Below are 20,063 nucleotides of genomic sequence, written 5' to 3'. Positions count from 1 at the left end.
GGCAGTAGCCAAGGCTGCAAGGGCAGGGTGTCCTCCAGACCTGTACTGAGATGATCAGAGGAAGCCCTCTTGACGCTCAGAAAGAGAAACGCCAATGCATTCTCCACTGCAATGTGTTGAGTATTTCAAGCTAAGCAAGTAGCTTTGGAAAGAAGGTCTCTGTGACCTCACTCTCTGTTCCCCCATAAACACGGGGATGGACAGAGCTTCCCCTGAGGTTCCCTTATCTGTGCAGGTGATTCCAGTACACACTGACCCTTCAGAAGGAAGAGTGAATGCCACGCTCTATTCATCAGAGATTCGTCTCCTCTAAAACCATTGCTCCCCCCCCTCGAGATTGTTGTGTCTTCCCCTTTTCTCTCCCCAGTAAGGAAGGTGCATATTTTTCTCCCATTGGCTTGTGAGGTTTTTACTTTTGATTTTTTTGTGATGTGTCTGTGTACACGATAAATTTATAAGCCTTTTTCTTAGTTAATCTCTGCATTGTCAATTTATTTCAGTAGTCTGAATTATAGACCAATAGAGAGCTAATGGGAAGCTGTCTCCCAACTTTCTATATGTGTGACTTCCACCAGTTTTTGAAGTCATAACACTTTAAAAATTATAACTTTCTTTTAGTTTGGGCATTTTTCCTTTTTCTAGGAATGTAAAGAGAATTTATTGATAACTATTCCATATAAAATGCTGAAACACAGATGGACATGAGCTAAGTCCAGCTAGTTGTACCTAGAGTCAACAGTTTTGATAGTCATGATGTCTTAGAGTAAGCTGATGAATCCTCTGTGCCCCGGTTCTTTGTGAAATGGATATAGAGATCCTACTCATCTTATGTTGAATTAATATGAACAAAAAAGAGTTTTTACATGAATTAAACAATTCTATTTTCCACACAAATATAACATGTCAATAAAAATTTTAAAGAGAATTTCCATGCCAAGCACAATAAAGTGTCATAAAACCAAGTATTATTGTTATCTTCACAGCTTCAAAGATTGTCCACCCACAAAAGGATTTTCTTTGTAAGCAATCAAGTTAGATACAGATTTTCCTGTCATGAATCTTTAAGGCTGAGTGTCAAGCAGCAAATTAGAGGACAGTTTCTTAATCAGTGGCATTGATTTTCACTTTCTTTCTGTATCATTGCTCATTTGTATTAAGGCTCAACAGAGAATGTTAAAAACTGTCTGCTAGCCTTGGTTAGAGAAACACTCACAGAGGAAGGAACACCTATGGAAGAGGAACTGGTCTGTGAAGGTAGCATTTTCCCTAATGTACACAAGATTGAGAGAAAAAAAAAAAGAGCTACAGAACTACGTAAGCACAGCTATTTTAAATCCATGTGTCCTCCAGAAAGTCAGTTAGCATACAAGAACTTCAGCTTCTAGTCTTTAAATGGGAAGGAGAGGAAAGAGAAGGAGAAGAGGGAGGGTGAAGGAGAGGTGAAGGGAAAGAGAGAAGAGAGAGAGAGAGACAGAGAGGGAGAGAGACAGAGAGAGAGAGAGACAGACAGACAGACAGACACTGGGGTGGGGGGGAACTCTAGGCTCCAGGCTAGAGATGTAGCTCAGTGGAAGAGTGCTTTTTTAACATGTATGAGTCCCTGTGTTCAATTCGTACAACTGAAAAATCAAGCAACAAAGAAAAAAAATTTTTTTTCTCATAAGTTAAATGAAGCTCACAGGATTATGGAGTGCTTTGTGTAGAAAGGTGGATGAAAAGAATGTATTGTGTTATTCAAATTCTAACTTTCCCTTCTTTCTTTGATCAGGTCAACTTCTGTTTGAATGCTAGAAGTGTTTTTAAGTTTTTCTTATGAAAGTGTCTCCTCTGTCCCTGTTTTGCTTGTAGTGGGTGACAAAGTCCATTGTTCTGTAACTCTGGAGTTTCTTTAGCACCATCTAATACACAGGTGTGGAGGTCCTCTTCTCTACCTTTTCTAATTTACCTGCTATAGGTTCTTCTCAGTCATTGGCGATTATACTGTGTAAGAACAAAGGAAATATACAACTGTATTTTGGAGAAATGGCTCAGCATTAGTTAATGGTGCACACTCTTCTTGCAGGGGACTGAGTTCAGTTCCCAGCACTCATGTCGGGAAATGCGTGTGACTCCAGCTCCAGGCAATCTGAGGACTGTTTCTGGCCTCCATGGGTTCCTCTTCTTATGTGCATACACCACCCCTTTACACACACACATCCAATTAGAAAACGAAACAAATCTTTTTAAAGATATATCTGCAAATCATATATGGAAGAGGCACAGCTTGGGGCTTGAGAGGTGGCTTAGCAGTAGAGTGTTAGCTGCTCTTCCAGAGGACCAGACTCAGTTCCTTGCACCTACTGTTTGCAACTCCAGCTCCAGGGGATTGAGCACTTTCTTATGGATTACACAGGAGCCTGCCCTCACACATGCACACACCATCCTTAGCCCTTGTATACATATACTTAAAGTAGAATAAACCATTTTGTTTTTAAAGAGGCAGGGCTGGAAAATGGTTGTACTATTAACTACTCAGAAATCAGTATACCCAGAGCACTCATCAGGACCATCTTAGTATACCCACTGTTCCCATCAGGACCACAGTACTATACCCACTACAGTCATCGGCACCACCATAGTATAGATGCTGTACCCAGCAGAGCCATGTTACTGTACTTACTGTACCCATCAGAAACACCCTACTCTACCTACTGTACCTGTACCCATCAAAAACACTTTGCTGTACCTCTTGTACCCATCAGAAACACCTTACTGTTCCTACTGCACCCAGCAGGAGCACCTTACCATGCCCAGCAGGAGCACCTTCCTGTGCCCACTGTGCCCAGAAGGAACACCTGAATGGAGAATGAGTTCTCTGGGCTCTTGGTTAGAGAGGGCTTCAGTTCATCATGCTAGGAACGCCTAGCAGAGCAGCTGAGCTCATGTCACTTGTAGAACACACTGAATGTTTTTCATGTCCCTGCAGATCAGGATGCAGACAGCTCCAGGAACCAGTGGCCTCTTTACTCCACTGGGCCCTGTCTCCCAAAGGTTCTGCAGCCTTCCAAAATAGGAAGCCAGCATTCAGAGCCTGAGTCCCTGGAGAACTTCACGCACTCAAGCCATAATGGAGCAACATTCCAGTACTATGAATTTCTAAGGCACTTTTTTGTGGGGGAGGGAGCTGGAATATTGGCTAGGTTGGCTGTGCATAATACTATCATTGGTGTTGCTTTGGCTTCTCTAATTTTCCCCGTTGCTGTTGCAGTGAGGAGCCATCTTGGTTTTCCTATATAATGATTTTCTATAGATGAATTCATGAAATTCTGTATTATCTATCTACTTATTTAACACAGTCTTTTAATAACCACCATTTCCCTACGCTGAACCCCCCTATGTCATGTTCCACTCCCAGGAAGTTCTGCCTTGCAGGGTGCCTTAAGAACCTTTATTGACACCATGGGTTCCTCCACAGTATTTTTCTCAGATTTCCTCTTTCACTGAGGGATTCTTCCTACTGCTGCATGGAGCATAGAGAAGGTAAAATTTCCTCTGGGCCCATATAAATGCTATACTATCTACTTTATACTTCTGCGAGGAAAGAGCACATTCATTTATATTTCCGCTGAGAACATACAGCCATACTTTATGAAAGACCAGGTGGTACATATTTATTTAATACTTGGCCCTCTGGAAAAGACTGTAGTCATATCTCTTTTTGGTCATGTGAGTAAATCAGTAAGAATTCCCCTCTTTTTCCCATCAGAGCTCTGAACCAGTAGAGATAAAAGAATATGCAGATGGCAACCAAGGCATCGTTTTATGTCTCATAAAAGTTGGTTGGTGTATAGAGAAGAAGCAAAAGCAGAGCCCTGGCTCCCTCTTTTTTGCATTTCTCAGGGTTGAGCTTAGGGCCTCACACATGCTGGGCAAATTCTCTACCACCAAGCTTCGTCTCTGTCCTGTTTGCCAAAGTTTTTGAGATGGTGTCTCTAAATTACTCAGGCTGACCTTTAAATCGCTCTGTAGCCCAGGTAGCCCTGTAATTTGTAATCTTCATGACTCAGCATTCCTAATAGCTTGGATTATAGGCCCTTAATAGGTTGGATTATGTGACCCAGCCCGCCACAGGTATTTTTACAGGTAGAACATGTAATAAAACCTACTCCGTCAAGAGTAATGGGCAACAGTCAGATACCGCAAACCCGTATCCTTCAAGAGAGGCACAGGTTGAATCACAGATGCTACTATATGGCCCGAAAAAGAGCTGAAAAAAAATTTAGTCCAGTCAACACTGAAGCAGAGAGCTGGGTCCTACGTTATCCACTTTACTGTGTCACCATGACCACTGTGACAGGATAGGAGAATGAGACGGAGCCTCTCCTCATGGAATCAGGTAAATGGCAAAACCTCTTTTAATTGTTATTGTATTTTGTGGATGATAAAACCCAGGCCAAGATCTCCTACATTGCCAGAGTTATACACAGCTTGCTATTTTTTTGTATCTGTTCTTGCATTTTTACCTACTTTGGGATAATTCATGTTACAAAGCTTAATCATTCATTCAAATAGCGCTCAAGAGAATCGTCATTGTTCTCTAGGTAAAGTACCTGGTTATGTAGAGAACGTTCTGTTTCCTGCAAAATTTCCACCAGCTCGGATCACAGATAAGAATCTATAATCAGAAAGAAAAGTAGAGAAAAGGTGAGTGAGGCTGTTCAGCTACAGAAGGCAGAAGGGAAGGTCTGTCTAACAATGAAGCATTATTTGAAGAAATGAGCCAGGCTTGGGAATTCTAGAAGTAAAACATTCCAGACCAATTGAATGTCCAGTGCAAGTGCCTGGAGTCCTGTGGTGTTTGGTTTTCAGTGTGCATTCTTATTAATTCAAAGAGAGGGAGAGGGTCAGAGAGGGCAACATGCAAATGAGAAGATGGCTTGGCTCTCCCTCGGAGCATGGCCACTTCTTATTCTTGAGGCTAATCTTGCTGGCAGTTATCAGTGATTACAATCGTGGGCCAAGCAGCCCTAGAAGACATTGCCAACTCTCTGCTTCAATTCTCAGCTGAGCGGTGTTATTCTAGGTTACTCATCTGGAAGAATGCCTTGGCATTATTCTTATTGTCCTTTGATTTCCCTCTGCTGATAAAGCTGCACCATCTCCACAGAGCAAAGGCCACACGCTTCGGGTGACAGTGTTTGCAGATCCTAAAGCCTGTTTTACTCCTTGTTCATTGTCATCTCTTATTAGTGAAGGTGTCACAGGCCCGACATCTCCTGTTGGGCATTTGGCATGTTTCTGGTGAATGCTTGTATTACATTGATTTTGAATCACCAATGGTATTAAGTGGGTAAACAGCATAGCTTTAGAAGAAATCCTATGAGCTTTTGGATATTAAGATATTCTCAACTTCTACTCTATTTTTGTTACAGCTTAGTCTTGGCTAAATTCCTAAGGATCAGATAGCCTTGCTCATCATTAGAGTCTGGATTTTTAAAACTTATGTTTTGAGCATAGTTACTACCATGTGACAGGATACAGACTCTCTTGTATGTGTGATTTTTGGCAAACTGCATCAAGGGCCAGTGTGCTACATTCATCTGGAAAGAAAATCACTGGGCAAGGAGTGGAAGGCAAGGTAGCATTGCCTGTGAACACTAACTTGTTCAGTACTGGACTGAGGTGGTGTGATCGTGTGTGTGTGTGTGTGTGTGTGTGTGTGTGTGTGTGTGTTTAGAGCTTTCATGACTATAGAAGGAGAGGAAGGAGTGAGAATGTGAGAGTAGAAAAAGCCAACTTTTGTGTTTATGTATTAGTGCTTTTAAAAAGCACATGGAAGGAAAGTGTATCCCAGATGTAAGGAAAGAAAACTGAGATTGCCTTCTCTCTCTGGGCAAAGCTAAGGGAAGGAAAGATGGGCATCACTGCAATGTGTCACCCACTGCCGCATCCTCCTCTCCCTTCCCACAGGCTGAGAACACAGCAGAGGCTGTAAATGAACTGGTAAATGAGAGACTGGATGAATGAGGTCAGGCATCTTGAATCAAAGTCCAATCTCTTCTCATACCTACCCTGTGAAGTGGACTTTATTTAAACATGAACTGCATAAAAAGATCTGAGTAGACCTCCTTAAACCCACATTGACTGGATGACTTTGAATGTGCTCATCTCACATTTTCAGAATGTTTGGAGAAGACTGTGGTGGCAAGACAAAAGAATAAATATGAACTTCTCCCTAAAGACAACATAAAGGAGATATTTGCATGAAAATTTTCACTATAAAGTGGTCATACTCGCACATTTTCTAGAACAAAAGTTTGATACTGATTTAAATAATTTGTGCAGATTGGTTGCAGCAGGAAGGGAGGAAGGTGTCATGTTGGTGACACATGATTCTTGGGACAGTGAAGGCCTTTTTTCAGGTTGTCCTTTGTCAGTGTATTCTTTAATTGTCCTCAGTTCCCTAGATATTGTTTCTTAGTCATGCCCATCCATTCACCTTTCAAACCTCATCCATTGCCCTCTCAGCTCCCTCAGTGTTTTGTGCATCTATCTGTCTATCTATCTATCTATCCATCCATCCATCCATCCATCTATCTATCTATCTATCTATCTATCTATCTATCTATCTATCTATCTATCTATCTATCTCCACATCTCCCTGTGTGCGTCTACCATCCATTTCATATCTGTGGGTCTGTGCCCTGCACTGTGTTGTATGTATTGGGGCCAGACATAAAGAAGACTTGCATGGTTCTGTATTCTAGTATCTGAGAGTCACTCTTATTATTATGACATGTAGGGTAGATGTATCTTCCTGTCCAAACCTTTATTATATATGTTAGTATACTCGCCTATGTCTATAACTGTAACATTAGATGATTGCAGTTGTGGTACATTTCAACATCTTATAATAAGCAAGAGAAATTGGTACTTTGTGGAAGTGTATGATTTGCCCAAGTCCCTTGAACTTCTGGTAGAAGTGCTAAAACAAGGTCCGATGTGTTCTCTCTCAGGTTATCACATTACATGAGCTCTGCCTTTACTCATGTTCTCAAGGGATGCGTAGCAAGATCAACCCTGAACCATGGTATAGACTATATGGGTAGTCTCAAGTCCTGGCTCTAGTTTTTACCCACAAGGACCCTCTAAGCTTTAGAAATGTAGAAACTAGTTTCCAAAAAGCCAAATGGAGTTTCTGCTATTTTAACTTTTAATGGCTAAAAGCATATTCATGAAGTGCCATTAGAAGCCTTCAAGCCTCTGCAAAATACTGCATTTACAATGGAAACCTTCTTCACAGAGCCTAAGGGGGGCTCATTAGTGGACAATCAGTCATTCCACTTGTCCAGCATGAACTCATCTCTGTCTTTTTCTGCCTTGCACAGAGCAAAGCTGGGGCAGGAGTAAAAATTAGAATTTGAAGAAGGCCACCAGACTTGGCTAGAATGCCTCCCTCTTTCTGAACATGGTCCCACATGTATTTTTATCATCAGTTTCATTTCTCTGGGTCCTGTGGAAGGGAGAAACTTCAAAAGGTGGAGCCAGAGTTTCCTCTAGCTCTTCTTTCCTGCTAGAGTGATAGGAAAATCACCCTACATGGTGTCTCATCGTCCCCCCTCATGAGTACAAACCCCAAATGCTTTGTCTGCCAAAGCTGTTGAGGCAGTGTGCCAACACTACCGGGGTGTCCTTCAGAAATCATCACTACCTGTGGGTCAATAAAGTGCTCAGAGATAAGCCACTCTGGACATGATTTTAGGGAACAGTGTCTGCTTGATTGCACGTGAGCAACCACTTATCTTTTAATTTTTTGTTTTTTATTTATTTTTATTTTTTATTTTTTGCATCACCATTTTTGTTTTATTTTCTTTTTCTTTTAATTTTTTTCTCTCCCTGCACTCTCTCCACCCCCATCTTTCCCTTCTCACTTCCATCCTGCCTCCAGTCAATCTGCAAGTCTATTCTTTTTTTCCTTCCCAGGAGATCCATGCTTCTACCTTATAGGCCTCCTCTTTGCCTAATCTCTCGGGGTCTGTGGATGGTAGCTTTATGAATATAGCCACAACAAACATAGTTCAGGAAGTGCCATTGTGCTAGGATGGATCCTCCTTTGAGCACATGCCCAAGAATGGTATAGCTCTCTCTTGAGGTAGAGCAATTCCAAGTTTTCTGAGAAACCACCACATTGATTTCCACAGCAGCTCTACAAGTTTGCACTTTTCCTAGCAATGGAAGAGTGTTCCCGTTGTCTCACATCCTCTCCAGTATGAGCTGTCACTTGTATTATTGAAGATGCTTTTTTTTTTTTCAGTATGTATTTCTGGCTTCATTATAAAAAAATCGTGTGGAGTTATCTCTGTGTCTGTGTCTTTAATTTAATTATATTGATCAACCTGTTTGTTTTTATGCCAATACCATGAATACCATGATATTTTTATTACTGTATCTCTGTAGTACATGTAGTACAGCTTAAAACCAGGATGGTGGATGGTGATACCTCCATTTTTTTTAGTTGTTCAAGATTATTTTAGCTCTCCTGGGTTTTGTCATGCCTACATTTTCTCCTACATTTAATATTGTCAGTACCTACAGATACGTGCTGGGAAAAAATAAGAGGGAGAGGCTTTGGCCAACAAAGTATGGGCAGAGAGAAAAGAAATGTGAATTTTAGTGTCCTAGGATTGGGGGTCTTTAGGAAGTGTATCAGTCACTTCCATTGCTTCTTTGAACAAATGTCAGACAGTAAGTAACTTGAAAGAGGTGTTTATGAGGTACAGAATTTGAAAGTACAATCCAACATGATGGCAGAAGTGCTGGTAGCTGCGATGCTTCTCCTCACATGTTGATGGAAAGGAAGCAGACAGCCCTATCCTGATGTCCCTTTTCATTCAGTTGAGGGGACCCCAGCATGGGAAACCCCAGCCTGTAACAGGGCCATTCACGCTCAGGTGACATCACACTCAGGTGCCACCCATACTCAGGGTGGGTCTTCCTCCTCAGTTAAACTTTTCTGGAAATACTTTTATATACACATCTAAAGCTGTTTCTCCTAGGAAATTTAAAATCTTATTAAGGTGACAGTGATGGTTAACATATACTGGCAGGAAAGAGAAATGTGAACATGAGAGGAAGAAAAGGCAGGAAATGGACAAGCTGAGATACAGAACTGCAGGTTTGTAAGTCATCTTACAGTGTTTAGGATCAGGAGTGGGGATCCTCTGACACATGAAATCCCTAAATAGGACTAACAAGAGAAAACCAGCATACTAGTACTTTGCTCACATGGAAGATTTGGGGCAAAGCAATCAAACAGTGATTTGAATGATTGGGCTAACACACAAGGCCAAGGAGAAAGGCACGGAGGGGGTGAATGGCGAAGAGCCACATTTGAAGGGTATGTATATGTAAGTCTACTGGTCTGCCCTCCCAGCTTATTCTGTAAGTAGGCTTCAGTGGTCAGGAATGGCCCATGCAAGATGCTGTAAGACCAGGTCAAGCTGTAGACTTCCTCTTCTTCTTCTTCTTCTTCTTCTTCTTCTTCTTCTTCTTCTTCTTCTTCTTCTTCTTCTTCTTCTTCCTCCTCCTCCTCCTCCTCCTCCTCCTCCTCCTCCTCCTCCTCCTCGTCCTCCTCGTCCTCCTCCTCCTCCTCCTCCTCCTCCTTTTCTTCTTCTTCTTCTTCTTCTTCTTCTTCTTCTTCTTCTTCTTCTTCTTCTTCTTCTTCTTATCCTTGGTCTAAGAATGAAGCTAAACATTAGGGTCAGAAATATAATGATACTTAAGGAAGACCAGAGCCAAAAAAGAAGAAGAAGAAGAAGAAGAAGAAGAAGAAGAAGAAGAAGAAGAAGAAGAAGAAGAAGAAGAAGGAGAAAGAGACAGCATTGGTGATTTTCAATATTTTCAAGCTTCACCTGGAGCAAGGATTATTAAAAGAAGAAGAAGAAGGAGGAGGAGGAGGAGAAGGAGGAGGAGGAGGAGGGGGGGGAGGAGGAGGAGGAGGAGAAAGAGACAGCATTGGTGATTTTCAATATTTTCAAGCTTCACCTGGACCAAGGATTATTAAAAGATGAAGAAGAAGAAGGAGGAGGAGGAGGAGGAGAAGGAGGAGGAGGAGGAAGGAGGAGGAGGAGGAGGAGGAGGAGGAGGAGGAGGAGGAGGAGGAGGAGGAGAAAGAGACAGCATTGGTGATTTTCAATATTTTCAAGCTTCACCTGAAGTCAACTGTGCTCTCAACTTCCTCAGCAATGTCACTACCTTCCCCACGATGCTTGAGTGATTTTGTAGCATCCATAGTAGTGACTATTCTGCACTAACTGGTCCTGGTTGTGTAGGCTAGCCAGAAACTATCAAGAAGTAGTAACTTGGGGGCTGGAGAAGTGGCTCAGAGGTTAAGAGCACTGGCTGTTCTTCCAGAGGTCCTGAGTTCAAATCCCAGCAACCACATGGTGGCTCACAACCATCTATAATGAGATCTGGTGCCCTCTTCTGGTGTGCAGGTGTACATGCAGGCAGAATGCTGTATACATAATAAATAAATAAATCTTAAAAAAAAAAGAAGTAGTAACTTTGATCCTCTCAGTAACTTTGGTCCTTGGGCACATCACACTCATGGTTCTTCAAGGTGTAGATCCCTCTCATATTAAAGGAAAACTGTGGGACTGGGATATTCGGGGCTCTTCCCCAGGGACAGACCAGTTAAGCAGAGAACATTATTTGCTCCTGTTCTGGTTTGTCTCTCTGTTCTGTTGCCCTTAGATGGTGCTATCTATCCAGAGGTCTTTCTGACTCCCTATCTAAGGATCCACTATCTTATTCAGCATTAGTTTTCCTTTTCACTTTCCTTCCTACAGTTGCATAAGCATTTGTTGTTTTTCTTGTTGTTGTTATTTTCTCTTTTCTCTACATCTTCCATCACATCTGGCTTCTCCAGAGCATTGTATTGCCTCAGTACATGAGATGCTTTTTTTTCTCCCCACCCCTCCACCCCCAGGCTCTTCAACCATATCCCAAGCTCTTAAGGCTGCATCATGGCATTGTTCAATTATTACATCATCAGACCAGATTTGCTCTTTTAAATCAGCATAATGCCTTTCACCAAGCAGCAATATTTATCCCCCTTGCTAAATTCCATTGTTCCATTTTCATGGCTTTGCCCATCTACCACAATAACCATTGTAATTGTTGACCAGCTTCTAACACAACTGATACCAACCCTTTCCAATCTTGGGGAATAACTCTATGCTGTGTATTACAGCCCAGTTAATTAATTCTTGATTATCAAAAGCTGAATGTATTCCATATCATATAGCAGACTCTTTAAAATGCTTTAGATATAGCACATCTATTAGATGACATGCCATCTCATCATAAGCTTGAGGACCATCATTAACAGACATATGCTGCACAAAAACTGGGAGAGCTGATGGTGCCTGCATAGCCCCAAGCAACTCCTCTGGCAGTGCACATTAACCCTTGCGCCCTGAACAGCATACTGCTCTTCCCAGTCCCTTGCCTTACATGGGTGTTCTGGACACCTGACAACGAAAGCGTGTGGAGCAGAACAGGGCGGCAACCCGCCTTTCAGCCTGTGGGAAACTCCCACTCCTAGACACCAGGTCTTAACTCCACTCTCTGGTACTTTTGTTTTGCAAGCATTGCAACCTGTACATGCAAACTGTCCTGTTGCACAGCTAAATCTCTATATGTTTTTCTTTTTTTAATTTTATTTTATTTTATTAATTACAATTTATTCACTTTGTATCCCCCTAAAAGCCCCTCCCTCATCCCCTCCCAGTCCCACCCTCTCTCCCCCTTCTTCACGCATGCCCCTCCCCAAGTCCAATTTTATTTCTTAAAGGAGAAAATTGAGTGACACTTCCGGTTTTCTTGTGTCATCCACTTTTCTTTCTCAGATCCCTTCCTAACCACTCATAACTTTTCTAATTGTTCAGTAATTTTTTTTCCCAACTTTTTAAAACAGAGTATAGAAAGACGATAAAGCAAAAACAAAATCTTCCTCTGGGAGCAAAGCGGGAGATAATCCACCAGCAGTAAATCTTGCTGACCTCCTCAAACAGTATTTTTACTCCATCATAACACCCATGCTGTTTCTTCAACAGCACCAGAAACTAAGTTACCCATAATGCCTAAGCCGTGGCTGGGTGCCACCTGTAGGCTTAGAGTTTTCAAACACCTACTTTATTTAGGGCTCTTAAACGCCTTTACCTCCCCTTCCAAGTCCTGACCTTAGGTAGGAGATTAGTAGGGAAGGGGGTTGTAGACCTCTTTTATCTACTTCCTGCTGATTAGGGCTGATAGGTCATACGGGGGATTACCAAACTCAGTCTTCAGGATACCAAAAGTCTAGTCAAGCACCAAAGCAGGAGCTGCAGCGTGAATCAGCAGCAGTGGACAAACTCTGCCAAAGCAGAAAAACTGCCACAGCAGCCCTAAGTGTTCTCCGCAGTGTTTCTGTCGGAGAAGACCAGTGAGGGATTTGAACTGTTGAAAAGAGTAGCAGTGCAAAAATGCAGAGATGCAAAAGCATTGTCTCACTATCTGTGGGTTTCTATATATTCCTTCTCAGAGTCCCCACAAGGATGTTTTGCAGCTTACAAAACCCATGCCCCTCTCACCAGGGAGGTTTTAGCTGACCAACATCATGTGCCTTTTCATGGGGACTGTTTTCTGAGAGGGCTGTTTTCTGCAAGGAAAAAAAACATTCCCATATCCCACACTTGGGACCCAAACGAAAAGTATAGTCACATGACACAAATGAGTTTCCAAAGAAACCATAGACTTCCACTTCAGTGGTTATTTTCTCTTTCTCTATATCCTTCATCACATCTGGATTGCAGAACAGGATCTTGCTTATGGCTGGGGGTTGTCTGCCTGATTCTCTCTGAGTGTAGCATATCAATGAGCCAAGATCCAACATCTGTATTTAGGAAGTGAATGCCTAGTAGATACTTAAGAGGCCCCTTGGGAGGTTACACTTATTCTTTTTAGAAGCATGCTTAACACAAATGAGAGAGGCTTATATCAGGAGCTTACCCAAGACAATGGGGTTTGGAGTGGAATCCTGTTTCTCTTTGTCCTCACCTCTCAGGCCCTTCCTAGGTAGCTAGACTACTTCCTGCATGCCTGTATGCCAGCCTGCCAAGTGGGTCTTCCCTGTTAGTGCCAGCCTGCTGCTTCATATGGCACTGTGTGACTGATTTGATGACCTGTGACCCAACTGCCCATCTGGCTGCTCCAGAATTTGTCTGGCTGTTGATTTTCTTTCTTTCTTTCTTTCTTTTTTTTTTCTGTGACTGAATTTCCATTGTTCCTCTCAGCATCTGACTTGCAAACCACTCTGCTCTGTCTGTTAAATATATGAGCAGAGAGAGTGACCTCCTGCTGCTGGTTCTACCCTGTGCCCTCCTCTGTTCCATAGGAACACACCTGTGCCTCTTTCTTCAGAACTTGCTGTCACTGCCATAGTAGCCAACCCAGCTGCCATGTGTGTGGTACCGTGCGAAAGGAGAGATGTTTTATTTTGTACTTGGCAGGCAATCAACTTAACTGGACAGTGAGACCCAAGCAATATGACACCATCTGCTTCTTGCCATGTTCTGGCTCTAGTGCTAGGTTCCAGGGCATCAGCTGCTACCTGAGTATGCTGGAGCTTGTGAAATGAACCATTCAGGAAACACCTCTTCCAACATTTTTCTCAGTAGCACAATTTGTACCAGCCACACTGCAACACTGAATGGTTTTCATTTCTTACTCTAAAATAAAAATGAAAAAGAAAAGAAAAAATGCCTTGCAGCATATATCCACATATAGTTTTAGAAGTTAGTCAAATAACAGGGACATAGGTTATTCTGCATGTGTGCACGCTCACACATGCACACACAGACACACACACAGGCACACACGATATGACCCAGTTGTCTTTGATTTTCACTAGCCATCTTGAGCTCTGTCTGGTACTTTACTTTTGTTTTCTCCCTTTGTCGCTGGGCAGGCGAGGGTGGATATTCTTTACCTGTGGCCAAGTGTGGAATAGGTGTGCCAAAGGGTAAATTCAGAATTCATGAATGCTGTAGGGAGAAGAATAGATCATATTGGTTTTCTCTGCTCTGGGGTGTGGAGTCTGGCTCACAGCAACCAAAGAGAGAGGAGGCAACATAAACTCACTCCCAAATGGACCTCTTAAGTTTCAAGTTTCCTTCAACCAATGACCTGCCTCTCTTTAATCTGAGAAGCTGGCATGCAGACACATGGAGTTGTGTCTAAATCTTTTCTTGCCTCACTGGTTGCAGTCTCTTGTGAATAGATGCATCAAGCAACCTCTGGGGAGCATTAGAAAATGGAAGTGAGCATATGCATGTGCACTCACACACATGCATGCACAAATGCATGCACCCCCACATGCTCGTGCATGCATGTATTCCCACATGCACAGATGCACACGAACACCACTCATCCACACATTAACCCTGAAAAGCCATCCATGACTTTTCAGACTCAGTCTTTGCCATCTGGAGCAGACCCAGAAACTTCTGGAAGGCCTGCTCCTTCATTCCTCTTTCTTATGATATTGAAATGGTTTGGTTACTTATTTCTATTTTGATGACTGAAGAGTGACTCAGACAAATCTGAATCTTAATTGGAAATGTATGCTCTCCTCATTTCAATTTGCTGGTGCTTTGAAGAGTCATGGTTGGCATTGCAGAGACTTATGGGTAGAGTCTCCAAGAAAAATGCTCTTTGGTCACCAGATTGTTTCCCAAATTAGATGATGGATTTAAGTCCTGTGACATAAAGGAAGATGAAACAATGTGTTCTAATGCTGGAATGTGACTTCAGAGCAAATATTACCTTTGTCTATACCTCCTAGTGGAAGAGAGGATTCATGAGCTCTAGTACTTGACAGTCTGGACACATATGAAAAGAACATGGCTGGAAAGATTATTCAGTGGGTATAACACTCACAAGGCAAATGCATGAGTTCAAATCCCTAGAGCCTATTTTAAGCTAATGGCTCGCATCTGTAATGCCCATGTGCCTAAGGCAAGAGGGGAAGTGTAGACAGGCAACTCCCTACAAGCTCTTGGATCAGCTTCTTTGAGATTTTAGATAAGGTAGAAAGTGAGGAGTGGCACTGAGGTTCATTGACAGCTCCTTCCCATGCACCCTTGCCTGCCAGGCTACACTGTGGAGGGGAGTGGTGAGGACTTGAACCCACACTTTGACTCAGTGGCAGAAGTGTCATCAGAAAATTTACCAGGTTTTACACGCAGTGGGTTGTATGTAGGCTTATGTGTGCTATGTCACTGCATACTAGGATTTATTCAGCTTCTAATTTCTAGCCCACATTGTGTTGTTCAAGATTCCAGTTCAACAGAGGGAACAGAGTACTCCTTTCCCCATTTCATCCATTAAATTGGAAATTAGCTCAAGTGAAATAAAACCACAAGATGCTGCCATACAAATCTCACAAAAAAGGAAAGCAAGGCCAGATGCATAGATGCATGGGTATCAGCTAACAGCTTTGGCTCATGGGCTTTTGTAGAAATATGTATGTAAAAACGTGTTGTTTCTTTACTCTTTTCATTCTGCTCCCATAGCTCTACCCAGAGCTACCACAGTAACCAATTCCTCTCTTTGACGCATCAAGATTGGCAGTAGTCTCTGCTATGTGTGTGCTGGTTTGGATTTTGCCACTGTGGACAGCCCAGAGCAAATCTCTATGTTCTGGGCCCTGTATGGTAGTGCCCACTTTGCTGATCCTGCAGGATAGCAATCTTGAGCATGTTAGAAGATGACATGTTCCCTTCAAAGAGCCTGCCACACACAGAGTGAAAGGGATTAGAAGCCCTATAATAGAGATCTACTAAAAGTTGTGGTGTTAGTAATAATTAAGCAGCATTTCACGACAGCACCAGCAGGGTGGTCAAGTGAATAATGCTTTTCAGGGATTTTGAACTCTCTCTGTAGGTGAAGGATTTAGATGGATTCATGACACTGGCTGAAGCAAATCAATAGATGGGTGATTAGAGGATCCGAGGGTGGGTAAGCCGAGATGAGTGCTGTTAATTCCTGAGAATAAAGGAGATGACTGTCACCAAGTGCCTGAACTTTCAGTGCCAGATGTCCAGGCTTCCAGGCAGTAGTTCAGATTTCCTGGGTGTACAAAGCAACCCACCCCATCCCACCCCAACTGCAGCCCTTCCATGTTACACTATGAAGAACGTCTGCCCCACAAGCAGCAGCCATGATAGAGGGCTTGAGATATGGTGAACGAAATAGTCAGTGTGAGTGAACTACTGCTGACTGACAGTCCTGGGCCACCAGGGCACCATTTAGGCCAAGGCCTTAACGAGGTCATTTACCTTTACCTACACCAGCACCATTACCTTAATTGCCACTCAGCCTTCAGGAGAGTGTTTCAGGGTAAACAGTTTTCACCAAGGGACTTATTAAGCACCCCCTGGATTACTTCAGGATCAGGAATCATAAAAACCGAAGCAATTGTCGTCATAATAACCTATGCAGTGTAAGTTCCTGCTACAAACGCCTTAAATTTTCACCACTACCACCATCCAGAGATGCTTGGTGGTGAGACACAGCAGAAGATGCACAAGGCTGGCTCAAAACAAAGTGTAGCAAAACACCAAAACAAGGGTGGTGCAGTGGTTGGTGCTGCCACTCTGGCAGAGTCTAGAATCACCTGAGGATCTGGGCCTCTGGGCATGCTTGTGAGAGGTTTCTCTCTCCTGGCTGCAGATGTAGTTGAACAGCTGTCCCCGGCTCTCCAGCCTTGACTTTGCCTCCGTTGCAGGTGATGCCCTAAACTGTGAGCTACAGTAAGCCAGTTCTTAAGTTGCTTTTGTTCATGCACTTTTACCACAGTAACAGATAAAGAAACTATAGATGGGCCTTTTGGGTAATTATTTGGTTCTTTTTCTTACATCCCTACTCCAACCCTATCCCTTCCAAACCCCCAACACTAGGTAGAAGAAAGCCGGGCAGAGGGGAAAGGGGCATCAGTATTGTTAGATTACTTCCTGCTGATTAGGGGCTTCAAGTCCCTTGTCTTCATTGGTAGCCTACACTTCTAGAGCTGTCACCTCAGATTCTCATTTTACAGGCAAACAGAAAGAAAGAAAGAAAGAAAGAAAGAAAGAAAGAAAGAAAGAAAGAAAGAAAGAAGGAACGAAGGAAGGAAGGAAGGAAGGAAGGAAGGAAGGAAAGAAAGAAAGAAAGAAAAAAAAAAAAGAAAGAAGGAAGGAACGAAGGAAGGAAGGAAGGAAGGAAGGAAAGAAAGAAAGAAAGAAAGAAAGAAAGAAAGAAAGAAAGAAAGAGGAAAGAGAAGGAGACGAAACTCATACTTTTTCAATTCATGTCATACACAATGGACTCTGTGGAGATGGATGTCATTCACAACGCATATGCCTCCTTATTCACATGCATACTTCTTTTTGGTTGTGTGGTGTTGGGGACTGAATCCCTGTGATCACACCCAAGGCCTCACACAAGCTAAGCACATGTTAACCCTCTGTATGTCTCCCCGGCACCATATGTTTGTGCTCAAACCACCCTCCCTGTGTTTTGTGTCTGTGCAGCTGGTCTGCGGAACACAAGTGAGCTGATTTATATTTATCCCTGCTGAAATCCACCGTGTTTGTTAGCCTGACATTGCAGCAACTTTGGGCGATCTTTAGCCAGCATTTCCATCTCCTAACTAGTTCTCTCAGAAATTAGGTGAACTACTCCTGTCTTTGGGAACACACTGCTATCATTACCCTACATATCAGGAGAACAGCTAGTGGAATTTAGCTTCTGTGGGTCAAGGAGCAGGAGGATAGAGAATAGAGGGGTCTATGGAGAAAGGCAGGTAGTTCAAGTGCTTTGTCTCACATTTCTTGTTCACCCAACAGGACAAAGCAAGCAGCTGTGCGACTAAAGCAGTGCCACAAAGCCATGGTGCTACAGTTGTTCTGAGTATCTAAGGGGCCTTACTGCTTTGGACACAGCCAGCTGTGCACAGTGTGATCTGTTCAAGAAATGCTCCTTTCATCAGCTAAGCAGGACCAACAGGGTGGCTTCAAGGCTAAAGACACTAGTTTCTAAGGTTGACACCTGAGTTTGTCCCCACAGTCCATTTGGTAGGAAGAGAGAACCCATTCCTGCAAATTATTCCCTCATCTACACACAGGCAGTGGCACCTGTGGACATATACACACGCACACATGCACAGTCAATAAATGTTTAAGAAATTAGCCAATCAAAACAGGGACAATCAATCAAGTTAACCTCCTTCTAAGTGGAGTCACACTTCTGCTGTTGCCTTGAAATTCTGTCCAGCAACAGGAGGGTTGCAAAGAACATCCTGGCTTCTCTTGCAGGCAAGGTAAGTGATGGGCTAAGAAACTGCAGAAAGAGGAGCTTACTCAGGCAACTAAGCATGCATTACAAGATCATGGGGTGTTTTTTTTTTCTTTTTCAGCCCAACAAAACACTTTTGATTTTTAAAAGATTTCTTTTATGGTGTGCTTTGTGTATACATATGTGTGTGTGTATGTATGCAAGCATGAATAAGTATACATATGCATGCTTTTTTTCACAATATGAAAATAGTAAGTCTCACAGCGACTGCATTAAAAAGAAAAGGCCATATCTGCAATAATCTGGGATAAAGTGTTCTCCCAGGTAATCAGGGTGGCTTTCTTTGTCCGGAGCAGATGCTATGAGATCATGTCTCCAGTAGATGAACTGAGAATGAATATACTTAAATTATGGTGCTCACACAGAGGGCTTTAGCCTGAACATTTGTTCACAAGATTTATGGTACTGTCCATCCGGCAGAGTCAATGAAAAAAGAGACAGAGGAAAAAAATAGAAAGAACAGAAACTTAATTACACCATATGGACAGCAGTTTGCCTAAAAGAGAAATAAAATTGTGTTTGTGTGTGGGGGGGGGGGGGAGAGGGTGGTTTAGGGAGTCAGAAATTTTTCCAGACAAAGAGGACAAAAGACAGAAAGGAGGTATATGTGTGAGTGTGTGTGTGTGTGTGTGTGTGTGTGTGTGTGTGTGTGTGTGGTGGGGGGTGTGATGGGAGGGGAGCGATCTATGAGGGGAGACAGAAAACCTATGAAGCACTTGCAATGCCTCAGAAGTATGTGCTTGACCCCTAGTATGTGTGGGAGAGGATGGTGCTAGCGAAGTTTCCAGGAGCTTTTAGGAAAATGCTCCCCAGCACTGTGCTCAAACCACCTGCTTTAAGGCAGCACCCCTTGAGAAGCCCTTTGATTTTTGCCTGTCTTTCTGTTAGAGAAGAACAATTTTATCGTTCTTTCTTCATGGTAACTAAGGTTTGGATTTTTTTTATTTTTATTTTTATTTTTTTTATCAGTTACATTTTATTAACTCTGTATCCCAGCCGTGTCCCGATCCCTCATTCCCTCCCAGTCCGTCCCTCCCTCCCTCTCCACCGTGCCCCTTTCCAAGTCCACTGATGGGGGGGACCTCCTCCCCATTCATCTGATCCTGTTTTATCAGGTATCTTCAGAGGTTTGGATTTTTAAATTTATGTCTCAGAACTGTTCTGTTGTTTATATGGCTCAGAGGGTGTTATTATCAGATCCAATTAAAAATAGTCCTTCTGCTAAAAAAAAAAAAATCAGCACCATTTCATGGGAGGACCCACCCTTGTGTGAATTAATGTTTGTTAGCACCTTATTTGCTTTCAGGAGTCCCGTGGGTACTCAGCATGTGACAAAACCCAAATCCTTTATTTTGTTGGTCCCCAGCTTTCTCAGAAACACATACCTGACCTTAATTTACTGCACATCAGGACCTTTGGATATCTTTCTGAGATCTCGTCCACAAAGCCTGCTACATGTTTGGCAAAGACTGTTAAGATCTACAGATGAACCTGGCTAATGAATAATACTAATGATCATGTACTCATGAAATGATAATTGGCCCTCTTTGGATCATTCAGGATTCCAATGCCTCCACCCAAATCATTACGTGAATGGCAGACAGCCTCTGAGGACTGGCTCTAGCTTTTGTTTTGAAATTTGCAGA

Source organism: Meriones unguiculatus, chromosome 10 (genome assembly GCF_030254825.1).
Source record: "Meriones unguiculatus strain TT.TT164.6M chromosome 10, Bangor_MerUng_6.1, whole genome shotgun sequence".
Taxonomy (NCBI): Eukaryota; Metazoa; Chordata; class Mammalia; order Rodentia; family Muridae; genus Meriones; species Meriones unguiculatus.
Note: the sequence above shows the minus strand (reverse complement) of the source record.